The following is a 12,017-nucleotide window of genomic DNA, read 5'->3' as shown; positions in this document are numbered from 1 at the left end:
CGTGGTGGTCGGTGTGAAAGGTCCAGCCAGTGGTCCTGAAGGACCATAGGGCCACATGGAAGGCCACCTTCTGTAGACTCCTGTCGGGAACTGAACCCTGCTTTGTTAGTGCTGAGATTTAAGCTTCTCATTTGCACGAAGAGACCTAAACCTGCTTATTTGACTTCAGGAGAAAGATTATCAGGTGGGGATTGGAGGCTGGGACTTTAACTGGCACCTAGATGTCTCTGACTCCTGTGACCTCAACTACTATCCTATTCTGAGTCTCTGCTAAGAAAAAATCCAAACTTCCTACGTGTGTGTGGGGGGGGGGGGGGCGGGAACCAAGGTCTTCCAAGCAAGTCCAAGGTTTGGACTCTCCATACCTCTGAAAGAACTCTGCGCTGGGGGCTTTGCACAAGTGCTGACTTGTCACCCACAGGAGTGGAACGCACTCATGCGCCAGTCCTTGCCATCTGTGCTGTCTGTTGTAGAGAATTAGTTAAAGATGAACCACATTTGTTTAATGATGCAGAGATGTGTCGCATTCTTTTATGTTGCATTTGTTTAACTCTGTGAAGCTGTGTTATTTTGTCTGTCTAAAACACCTGATTGGTTTAATAAAGAGCTGAATGGCCAATAGCAAGGGAGGAGAAAGGATAGGTGGGGCTGTCAGGCAGAGAGGTTAAATAGGAGGAGAAATCTGGGAGGAGGATCAAGAGCAAGAATATTAGGGGCCAACCACCCAGGTAAGCAGCAAGCCATGGGATAAAGAAGGTATATAGAATAGAGAAAGAGAAAAGTCCACACTCAAAAGGTAGAAGGGATAATTTAAGTTAATAAGAGCTAGCTAGAAGCAAGCCAAGTGAAGGCCGGGCATTTATAAGTAAGAATAGGCCTCTGCCTCTGTGTGATTTATTTGGGAGCTAGGTGGTGGGCCCCCAAAGAAAAAAGAATAAAAATGTTTTTTTTTTTAAAAAAAAGCCAGGCAGTGGTGGCACACACCTTTAATCCCAGCACTCAAGAGGCAGAGGCAGGCAGATCTCTGTGAGTTTAAGGCCAGCCTGGTCTAGAAGCGAATTTCAGGACAGCCAGAGTTATTACACAGAGAAACCTTGTCTTGAAAAACCCAAAACAAACAAGAACAACAAAGGAAAACCAACAACTATACATCCCTTACTTTTCAACCAAGTCTGTAGGATGCTTTCACTGCTGTGGGCTTAGAGAAGGTAAGGACCTTGCACATGAGGAACAGTGGTGGCTCTCACATCTGGTTCCATCTGCTTCCAAACGGAGCAGTTAACCGTTCCACCCCATCCCAAGAAGGGAATACCGCTCAGGTCTGTTTCATTATCTATGGAGAAACACTCCGAGGAGATCCCAGCTGCTGTTGTAGGTCTGCCCTCCTTAGAGATGAATGTGACTCTGCAGTCATCCAGGTTGGGGCTGTGGCTATGGGATCACAGCAGGAGTCTCACCTGCTTGGGGCTGGGTCCCAGGAGGTGGGGTCCAAAAGGAAGCACAAGAGAGCGAGGGGGTGGAGTCAAGAGGCTTCGTTTATGTCATATCCTGTGAGTCAAAACAGTCCTTCACTTGCTCAGAAAGACGGAATATCAAAATAGTGTTCTTTAAAAAATCTTTACAATGGCAAATAAAATTCACAAGATTCTTCCATAGTAGAAAAAAGGCTGTTTAACAGGGCAACGGTGGGTAACAGATAATTCTGGAGGAACTGAGCTAGTAACAGCAAATAGGCATTCATTCATTCAATTACCATCTCCTGAGAAGACACAAGGCACTAGGCCCTCAGCAGAGGTAGTAGCCACTAGATAGCCCCAGGAAGAGCAGACCTTTCTGGTAGGGCCACAGGTCTGCTCTTGGTTTTGTCTGCCCTGCCATGTGGAGAGGCGTTGCTGACCTATGACCCTAACTCTGATCTGATGCGGATATGAATCAGTTCCCAGGCCCTGTACCTGTGCTGGCTCAGGAAGGAGTGGATGGTATCACAAGAGATACGGTTCTCCTACCTGGAGAAATTGCTTTACAGTGAATATCACCATCATCACTTTTGTTAAGGGAAGAGGGGTAGTCTATGTTACCAGGGTGTCCTTACCAGCCTCTTGCATTTGTAGAATGTAATGGTCTGCTCAGGCAAAGGAAGGAGGAGGGGTTAAATACAGGAGAGGGAGGAAAGAAGCCGGGTATAGGAAGGAACAGAATGAAGTTGCACCATATGATTACAGGGGCCCAGAAATCTCCCCATCTGTCCATCTGAAAACTGGAGAACCAGGGACGCTAACATAACATCAACAAGTCTGCATTCAAGACCTGAGAACTGGAGAACAAGTATGTAACTAACTTCTGGTCTAAGGTGGAAAGCCTGAGAGCCAACAGATCCCATCTCAGCCACAAGAGAAACGGGACACCACAGCACCGAAGGGAGCAGCTATGCCCTTCCTCCGTGCCGCTGACCTCTGGCCCTCAGTAGATTGGAAGAGACCGTAGTCGTTCCTAATCCTCTGACTCATGCTAGGCTGCTCTGGAAACACCTTCGGACACACCCAAAGCTCTCTGGGCACCTTTTAGCCCTATGGTGCTGACAACTGAATTAGTCTTCACATAAAGAGATTATGAGTTCCAAAGTTCTCCCGCTCTAGGTTCTCAGGAAACTTGCCTGCAGTACCCAGGACAGGGGCGTAAGAAATCCAGAACTTAATCCAAGGGCTAGCCCAAGCCACACCACTGGTGGGGGCTTCTAGACTCCCCGTTTGTGTGTGTGTGTGTGTGTTTAATTTGCAGTTTTATTTCTCTTCTCCCTGAGATTTTATCATCCTTATTTCTGTTTAGGGCATTCCCTTAGAAATGTTTGGATGACATTGTGGAAAGCATTGTATATATGGATGAAAATATCACATTGTACTCATAAATATGTAAGATAGTATATCAATTAATTTTTAGGAAGAGTTATCATAGCCTGGGCTGGCCTCAAACGCAATATGAAGCCAAAGATGACCTTTTGTGTCTGAAGCTTCATTACGTATATGTATGAGTGTTTGCCCGAATGTATGCTTGTAGACCCCATGAGAGCCTGGTGCCCACAGAGGTCAGAAGATCCCCTGAAGTGGGAGTTGTGGGTGGTTGTGAGCTGCCATGTGGATTCTGGGAATGGGACCTAGGTCCTCTGCAAAAGCAGTGAACACTTTTAACCCCTGAAGCCATGTTAATTTCTGATTCTCCTGCCTCTGCCTCCTGTGTGTACCACCTCGCGTGGTTTACATGGTACACGGGACCGATATCCAGGGTTCTCTGCAAGCCAGGCAAGAACTCTGCGGACTGAGCCGCATCACTACCCAAGTGAACATATTTTAATTAAAAATTTTGCTGAAAGACCTTTGTACTTCATGTAGTAGCTCACAATTTTCCTAACGCCCCCAAACAGATGGGTCTGTCACAGCCCTCTCCCACAGTGCTCGCTGAGGAAGGTAGAGCGACTATTTCAAGGTTACACGGCAGCGCAAGAGACTCTGACAAAGAAACCTGACCCCCAGTAGTCTACTGGGAACCAGCATGGGTGTCACTGCCCAGAACAGTCATGGCTACCTGTCTTTTACTACTGGTTCCTGCGGTGGACACTGTCTCCTCATGTTCTGAAAGGGATGTTCAGTGAATGACCCAGCCTAGGATGCTGAGCTCTGGCCTCCTGTGGGATGTCCCCTCATTATTGGCATGGGGGACCGGGTGTAGATGAGGCTGATGTTATCAATTATACATGATCCAAGGCTATAAGCCCCTGTGTCCAGGGAGTTGGTGGGGAGGGGCCTTAACTCCTTCTCTGCTGCCCAGAACTGCTAGCGGGTTTAGTTTAGAGCTGTGTTGGATGCCTCTGTCCTGGGGCTTGCTGGAAGTCTCTGTGGTAGACTCAGCTCCCTAGCCTTGAGCACTAGAAAGTGGCTCTTGGCTTTACACAGGTGTAAATCAGGCCATTAGCACCTCCCGCTTTGGCTGGGAGGTGTGCCCAAAAGGGGATTTAAAGGCGACAGGGTGGGGGCGGGGAGGAAACCAGCTCAATTTAATGTTTAACCTCTGTGACAATGGGATTGGTGTCTTCCCCACCCCCACCCCCACCCCCACCCAAGTAGCTTCTGTGGTGAGAGAGTCCATAAAATACCTCAGATAACAGAGGAACTGAACGGGAGGAACTGGGTGGCTAAATTATAGATCAGATTCGCTGCAGCTGGGAGAAAGCAACTCTTTAGTGGCCTTTGCCACCAGTCCTGTCCCTAGTCACACCCACCCTCCTTGGTCTGAGAGGAAGAAACCCCTGACAGTTCTGCACACAGCGTTAACCGACTGGGAGGTGGGAAATTGAAGGGAACATAACCTGGTTGGGGCATGAGAGAGGAGAGCCATTTCTGGTAAATAATTAACAGCAAAACATGTTTCCCTTGGAAAAAAAAAAGTACCCAGAAGAACTTTCAACTTCTCTAATTTGGAAAGTCAAAAGTTTAACTGGGCGCCAGGAAGCTGATGGGCAAACCCTACTTCTTGCCCCGTCATCCTGGCAGCGTGGGAGCTGTCACTCGGTTTGACCACCTCCCTCTCTGTAAGATATGAAGCCTAGGTGGCAGCCGCTGAAGGCATCCGGCATTTCTGGGGTATCCCAGGAAAGGAGATGGGGCCCTCAAGTCTCATCCTGAGTGCCAAAGACCTGCTCTGGTGGGTGTCGTAGAACCACCAAGTGTGCTCTCCAACTCCTGGCGAACCTTGGGGCCTGGGGCCTTTATTTTAGAATTCAGTCCACATGGGTTTAGGTCACTATCTGCTATGTAAGCTCACGCAAGTGGCTTACCCAGTCGGAGCCAATTGGCTTCATTATCGATCAGAGTTGAAACTGTTTTTACAGAATCGCAGCCTGAGTATCGTGTGCTTGCTGTGGGGGTGGGGCGGGATGGCAGATGAAGGCTCCTGGGCCACATTTTTCTGACACCTGTTTTTCTTTAATTAACTAATTTATTTATTTATTATTTTTAACTACAGCTCCAAGTTCGATTAGGGAACATTAACACCTGAAGCCACGTTAATCTCTGATTCTCCTGCCTCTGCCTCCAAGGCGCTGAAATTCTCTGTACTACCTCGCGTGATTTACGTGGTTTACGTGGTTTACATGGTACACGGGACCGAGATCCAGGCTTCTCTGCATGCCAGGCAAGAACTCTGCGGACTGAGCCGCATCACTAACCAAGTGAAAATATTTTAATTAAAAAATGACTTATTGTCTGTGACTGCTTCCCTGCTACAGTAGTGGACTTGCCCAGTGGAGATTCTGGGGCAGCAAAGCCCAAAATAAATAAATACTACAGATGATGTTACTAACCTCTGAGCTCAGTGAAGACATAACGTGGGGCTGGCTTAAGCACTTCCTGTCACGCCAGGCGTTCTCACTCTCACCTTGGTTCTTGGAAGGGTGCTGTTGACCCGCAGTGATGCTGAAACTCGTAGCCCCTGCCTCCACCTACAGTCTAATCCCCAGTGATGACCTCAGGTACAGTCCTCTCTTTGCTGTCGAGGAGGAGAGACTTGGTGGGCTCTGACGTTGGTGGACACCAAATCACTTGACAGATGTCAACCTGAGGTTGAGAAAGAAGCAAGCAGAGGTGTGAGTGGTAACTGGAGAGGCCTGAAGGCACAACTGTGGCCTCATCTCACCACAAACAGCTCTTCTCAGAGCCAGCCTTTGCCTGTGGATAAGGGATGCTAAGGAGAAAAGCCAGCTCCTTTCTTCCCCAGGCTGCCATCAGCTAGGCTGTGCAGGGGAGGAAGGGGAAACCTCCCAGCAAAGAGTAAGGAATCTCAAAACCCTCCCCTCCTGCGTTCTTGGACACAGTACTGGTGGCAACACTCAGTAAAGTTTCCCAAAGCCGGCCAACGTGACCTGTTGGATTTGGCAAGGCACATATTAAACCGCATTGGCTGATAGTGTCCTTCCTGTTGTCCAGTTTTGCGTTCTCATCAAGGAGAAGCTCACTCAATTCACGCGGCCACTCTTCTCTACACAGAGAATTGGGGAGAACATGTCTGTTCTTGCATCTAGGCAGCTGGAGTCGCCCAGAAGGCCTCCACACCCGATGGGCACCTCTCTTTCTTCCCTCCTGTGCACGGCCTCCCGTGCTCTCCAACAACTGGATTCCAGTGCAAAGCAGCTACAGGAACTTACAAGGGAGCACAGCCAGTCCTGGCTACTGATACCTCTGCTTGCCCTCCCTGGTGGCATCCTGGTCTCAGGCACTCTCTTCCTGGCATTTGTCTATCAGCTTTAAGACCACAATGCCCACACATCAGTCCCACAACACAGCCAGGATTACCAATCCAGGTTCTGTTCCCAGCACCCACACTAAGTGGCTCATGACTGCTTCTCACTTCGGTTTCAGAAGCTCCGATATCTTCTTCTGACTGCTGAGAGCACCTATGCACATCTGCACACATCTGCACACACATACAAAAGAAGATACACAAAGATAAAAAATTAAAAATAACTCTTTAAAAAGAAAAGCAAGAAAGCTTTTGGTACTGCGAGCTAATGTCTACCATGTGAAGGCTCTCCATGCATTAGTGCAGGGTTTCCCAAAGTCCAGGGATGGAGGTGGGATGGGTGGGAGTATTCTACAGGGTTAAACCTTTTCTTAGTACCTCATACTACAGAGCATTCTCTCTGTCTCTGTCTCTTTTTTCCCCACTCCTCTCTCCCTTCTCCCTCCCTCCCTCCCTCCCTCCCTCCCTCCCTCCCTCCCTCCCTCTCTCTGTGAATTGAACCCGTGAAGTTATTCATGCCAGCAAGCCTCTACCTGTACCCTAAGTATAAAATAGAATTTTTCATAGGAGCTATATGATAGTTGGTAGCTAATGGGATATACTTTGTAGGATTTTCTGGGGTCTTTGGTATGCTCCATGATTTTTATAAACAGAAAGTGTCCTGCGATGAAAAGCTTTTAATTCTGACTTTTCTACATTCAATTAATTTCTGCATTAAATTCTGACCGCTTCTACATTCTGACTTTTGGGACCACTCATAACCCAAGAGGCAGATAGTGTCTCACCTAGGTCACAGTGAAGAAACTGAGGCTCATATTGGTATAGAGATGTATGTTAGTTCTCAACTAGGAAATGCCCTGCCTGGTACTAGAAGCTGGTGCAAGGGTCAGCTCTTTGCCTCCATGTTTTTGTTTACTCAGGGTTAAGAGCTCTATAGAGTCCCCTGGGTGAGCTCTGTGGGCCTGTCACCTGCTCATTCAAACAAGACAAGGGGAGTGTTGCCCATTCTGAGATCTCCTCCAGGAGGGCTTCCCAGCTAGGACCTCAAAGGACCAACTTGCAACCACAGGAGAGAGTGGAGGAGGACAATGACAGAGGGGTCATCAGGGCAAGGAGGTCAAAGGGGCCAAAGGGCCTTGCCACATCTGTTCGTTGCTTTCCCCAGATTCCAATTCTCTCCCTCCCTCCCTTTCTCTTTCTCTCTCTCCACCTCTCTCTCTCCCACTCCCCCCTTCTCTCTCTCCCACCCCCTCCCAAATTTGGATTTGGAGACTAGTCATATTTCAACCCAGCAGCTCTGCCAAGAAGAAATTACGTTGAGAAAAGGAAGAAACAAAACAAGACCCTTTCCACATTGAAAGGTTGGCCCACACTCCTTCCCTCCTTCTCCCGCTAATGGCTGTCCCCGTGGCCTAGGCCAGGGCTCTGCTTTGTTCCCTGTGAAAGACACTGAAGAGCACCTGCTCAGCCCTTAAGCAAACAGTGCCATTTAAACCGCCGGCATCATCATCAGCTAAGGAGCCCCGAGAAACATAGTCCCTGGCTTCTGTTGGTTTTTGTGCATGTGTTTTGTTTTGTTTTGTTTTGTTTTGGGTATTTTGTTATTCTGCACACTTCAAAAGAGGTTTGGGTGGCCTGGGGGAAGGTCTGTCTTCTGAGTTCATTTCCATCCCATGTGTGGCTTTTGTGGACTTGCTGCTTCTGCCGGCTTATTGTTCTAGCTTCTGGTTTTAGGCTTCAAAATAAAGAGACTGGGTTTTAAAAAAGAAACGAATGTGGCTAGAACAGAGGTGCCTTGGGCAGCTAAATTACACCTGCAAGCATGAAGTCACCACAGCCATAGGGGTTAGGGATGCTTTCTTCAACCACGGCTGGGCTGAACGTTGACCACCAAATCCAATCATGGCAAGGCACAGGGCTTGGTGCTGACCCTTGACCCCTGCTCTTCCTCTCCAGGAAGGAAGTGGTATTGGTATGAAATAGACAAGTGTTTGAATCCCACTTAGGCTCCTCCTAGCCTTACCAGGACCTTGGGCATAAAATGTGACCTGGACAAGCATGCCCATATATATTGCCTTGGTTCACCTTCAAGTTCACCCGAAATTCTTTGTAACTGTGGACACTCCCCTCAGTCCAGCACTGAGGGGCTCTCTCTATTTCAAGACATAAATTTTCTCTCTGGTATCAAAAGAGCTTGCCCAGTCCTTGAGTCAGGTGTTCAGAGTGTCCTGGATTTGACCTGCCAGAGAAAGGTTCCTCAAAGAGCGTCAGTGACTGGCGGGGGAAAATCTCAGTCTTTTGGGGTGACACGCTGATCCTGAGATGATAGTTCTTCACTGGGTCCCCTGAAGAACCCTTTAAGGCCCGGGTGTCCATGCAGTGCCTAAAGTCTCCCTTCCCTCTTCACCTGTCTCCCCCAAGTCCTTGGCACGGTACCTGTATAGCTGATTATTTAACCCCAACAAACTTCAGTCCTCTTGTTGGCTGAAAGAGGGCAGCAAATGCCCCCTTACCAGGGTTACTTGGCAGTGGCACTGTGTAAACCTCACGATGGGAAAAGGTGGGCATGCCCATGCCCACTCTGTGTTCAATGGGAGGAGCGGGCATTTATGACTCTCACTAGTCCATGATCGTAGCGTTTCACGGCTAATATCTTATGATTAAGTTTCAGTATACACAGGCTAGCTTGGAAGCACATTCTATGCTTGTATCAACAGTCTTACGCTCCCATTTGGACCCCTATGACTCCCATAAAAAACAAGGGAAATGGCGGTCCCTAGGTGAGGAGACCAGCTCACTATTTGTCTCTCCTTACCTGTCCTTTCCAAGGTAGTACAGAAGAGCAGAGAGAGCTTGAATCCTGGCTCCTTCACTTAATAGCCATGCAAGTTTGAACAGTTTACTTGAAAATGCTGAGACACCAGTGTGCTGCCCTGAAGAACTGTAGTGAGATTAAAAGTGATATCCTTAGCTAGGCCCAGTGGCACATGCCTTTAATCCCAGCCTCCAGGAGGCAGAGGCAGGCGGAGCTCTGTGAGTTCAAGGCCAGCCTGGTCTATGTAATGAGTTCTAGGATAGCCAGGGCTATGTAGAAAGACCCTGTCTAACCTGGTCTATGTAGTGAGTTGTAGGACAGCCAGGGCTTTGTAGAAAAACCCTGTCTAAAAACAAACAAACAAACAAAAAACTCATAACTGGATTCAGACCAGCAACACGGATGACTGCTTTTCTCTCTCCCTAAGCACCTCCTGGATATGACAATAGAGTTCCTTCTATGTGTGGCCTCAGAACAGTCTCTCTCCACCAGTACCCATTTTTAACTTTTATTTATTTATTTGGATGGGGGGTGGCATGGGACAAAGTCTTGTGTGTAGACTTGGCTAGATAAACTGGAATTTGCTATGTGTACCAGGTTGACCTCAAACTCAGAGATCTGTCTGCCTTTGCCTCCCAGTGCTGTGATGAAATGTGTGTGCCTACCACACCCTACTCATACACATCTTACAATCCCCTTCCCTCCCTTCCTTCTTTCCTCCTCCCTCCCTTCTTCCTTCCTTTCTTCCCTCCCTCCCTCCCTTTCTTCCTTTCTGTCTTACTCTTAGTCCCCCGCCCCCTGCTTTCTCTTCCATCCATATTCCTTCAGCCCCGGCTGCTCACATTCGTTTTGCCCTCTCATCCTGCAGCACCATGCTCCTCAGACCAGTGTCACTGGACCCCTGAGAGTAGGTCCAGGAGACACCACACCCTGTAAACCCCATCTTTCATGGAGTATAAATTGGTGAGCTTGGATGGAGGCAGGAACAAGACCACAACTGAATTCACAATTTGTCTCTGAGTTTTACTCATGCTGGTTTATCAGGTTCATTTATTAAACTATAGGCATTTTGTCACACTGACCAGTTAAAATCAGCCTTGATGGGGTGTTGACACTACAGAAATTGGTAAACACTACAGTCCCCCTGAGAGCCATTTATTTTAAGCAAATGTTAGCATACCACTGCCTAAAATGTAGATAATACAATATAAGGGAGGAAGCCTTCCAGAAGTAGACATGCCCACAAGGGGTTCACTGCAGGGGGTGATGATGTCGTACCAAATGGCACTGATCTACAGTCAGGAATAAAATTTCCACAGAGGCTGAAAACTTCCCTGGGTACCATAGGCTAGTCTCAAACCCACGATCCTTCCACATCTGCCCGAGTTCCTGAGTTATATGTGTTATCCCTTACAGATCAATGTGTAGAGTGATCAGCCACAGATGCGTCATTTCTATCAAACCTGACCCCACAAGGCTCAGAGACCATTAAGGAAGAGGGGGCTGGAGCCCTAGGTCATGGAGAATGTGTGTGAGTGTGTGTGTGTGTGTGTGTGTGTGAGAGAGAGAGAGAGAGAGAGAGAGAGACCAGTGAGGTAGTTTAATTTTAACTTTAATTTTCTCTTCAATAGTGTCTCTGGACATGACCAGACCAGTGCACACACGAACTCATAGCACCTGTGGGTGCCAGCATGAGACCTGTTCAGGGTCAAGAGCAGTCCAGCGTGGATGGGGGAGGGGCTCATGAGGCACCACCACTGGTTGAGGAACCATTAACAGATGATGGTTTGGGGCGGGGGAGAAGAGTCAGTTTTCCTTAAGGGTGTAGCCCCTCATAGGTCAACCACACTCTAGTTGACACCCCATACCCATGAGTATAAGAGACACACTTTGGACTTGGTAGGTTATGGAAGAAAGAAAATGAGGAGAAGAAGGAGGAGCGGTGTAGGAACTGGAAGAGGAGGACAAGGAAGACCATGGTACAAAGTGGTGGTAGTAGGGGAGGGAAGAGGTGAGGAGTGGATTCTAGAGGAGTTAAGGGTGAGGTATGGGGTAAATATGGTCAAATACACTGTAAGAAATTCATAAGAGAATTAATAGACACACATTATTAAAAGCTAAGCCACAGGTGCTTGCCACCATGCCCAGCTTTGAGCTTAGTTTTCTGTCGGCTTTATGGGATTGATGGTGAGAAACTCCCCATGCCTGACTCACTGGGCTTGGGAGAACGACACAGAGGCTAGAAGACCCACTGGGCTCTATACGGGTCTGTCCTAATCGCTGTGGAAACATCTGGAAATCACAAGAGTGTGCTGTTTAGTGACCTGAGTGGATTTAATGCCACAGAGGATCTGCCTGAGAAAGGGAAGCCACACCAAGCAGTCATGGCGGGGCTAGACACCAAGCAGTACGGCAGTTCTGTCTATCCGTGTTTTTTATGACATCTAACCCAGGACCATGAGCTCAGAGAACTGACCAAAGTCATCACTGTGCCTTAGGTATCACCACAGAGAGTCACATCTCTTCTCTCCACCATTTGGGATGTTGTTTAAGACAGGATCTCACGAAGTAGCCCCAGCGGGCCTAGAACTCTATGTAGATCACACTGGCCTCGAACTCACAGCAAGCTGCCCACCTACTCTGCCTCCTGACTGCTGGGGATTAAAGGAATGCACCATCATAACTGCTAGGATCTTTTAAAAGTTCTGCTCTAGATTTCTTGGTGATTAAAGGTGTTTGCTATCAAGCCTGAGGATCTGAGTTTGATCCCTGGGACTTACAGGATAGAAGAGACTAGATTCTGAGGCTCGGGCTCTGACCTTCATGTACCCACACCTACGTGAGGAGGTGAGGACCTCCCTAAGAGTTTCTCCTTGGACCACTGGCTGAGTATCATTTTTAACGTCACCTCATC

The sequence above is a fragment of the Microtus oregoni genome, unplaced genomic scaffold (genome assembly GCF_018167655.1).
Source record: "Microtus oregoni isolate MIOR12 unplaced genomic scaffold, Mior012 000012F_ref0000307, whole genome shotgun sequence".
Lineage (NCBI taxonomy): Eukaryota > Metazoa > Chordata > Mammalia > Rodentia > Cricetidae > Microtus > Microtus oregoni.
The sequence above is the reverse complement of the archived record's forward strand: the minus strand, read 5'-3'. Positions refer to the sequence as shown.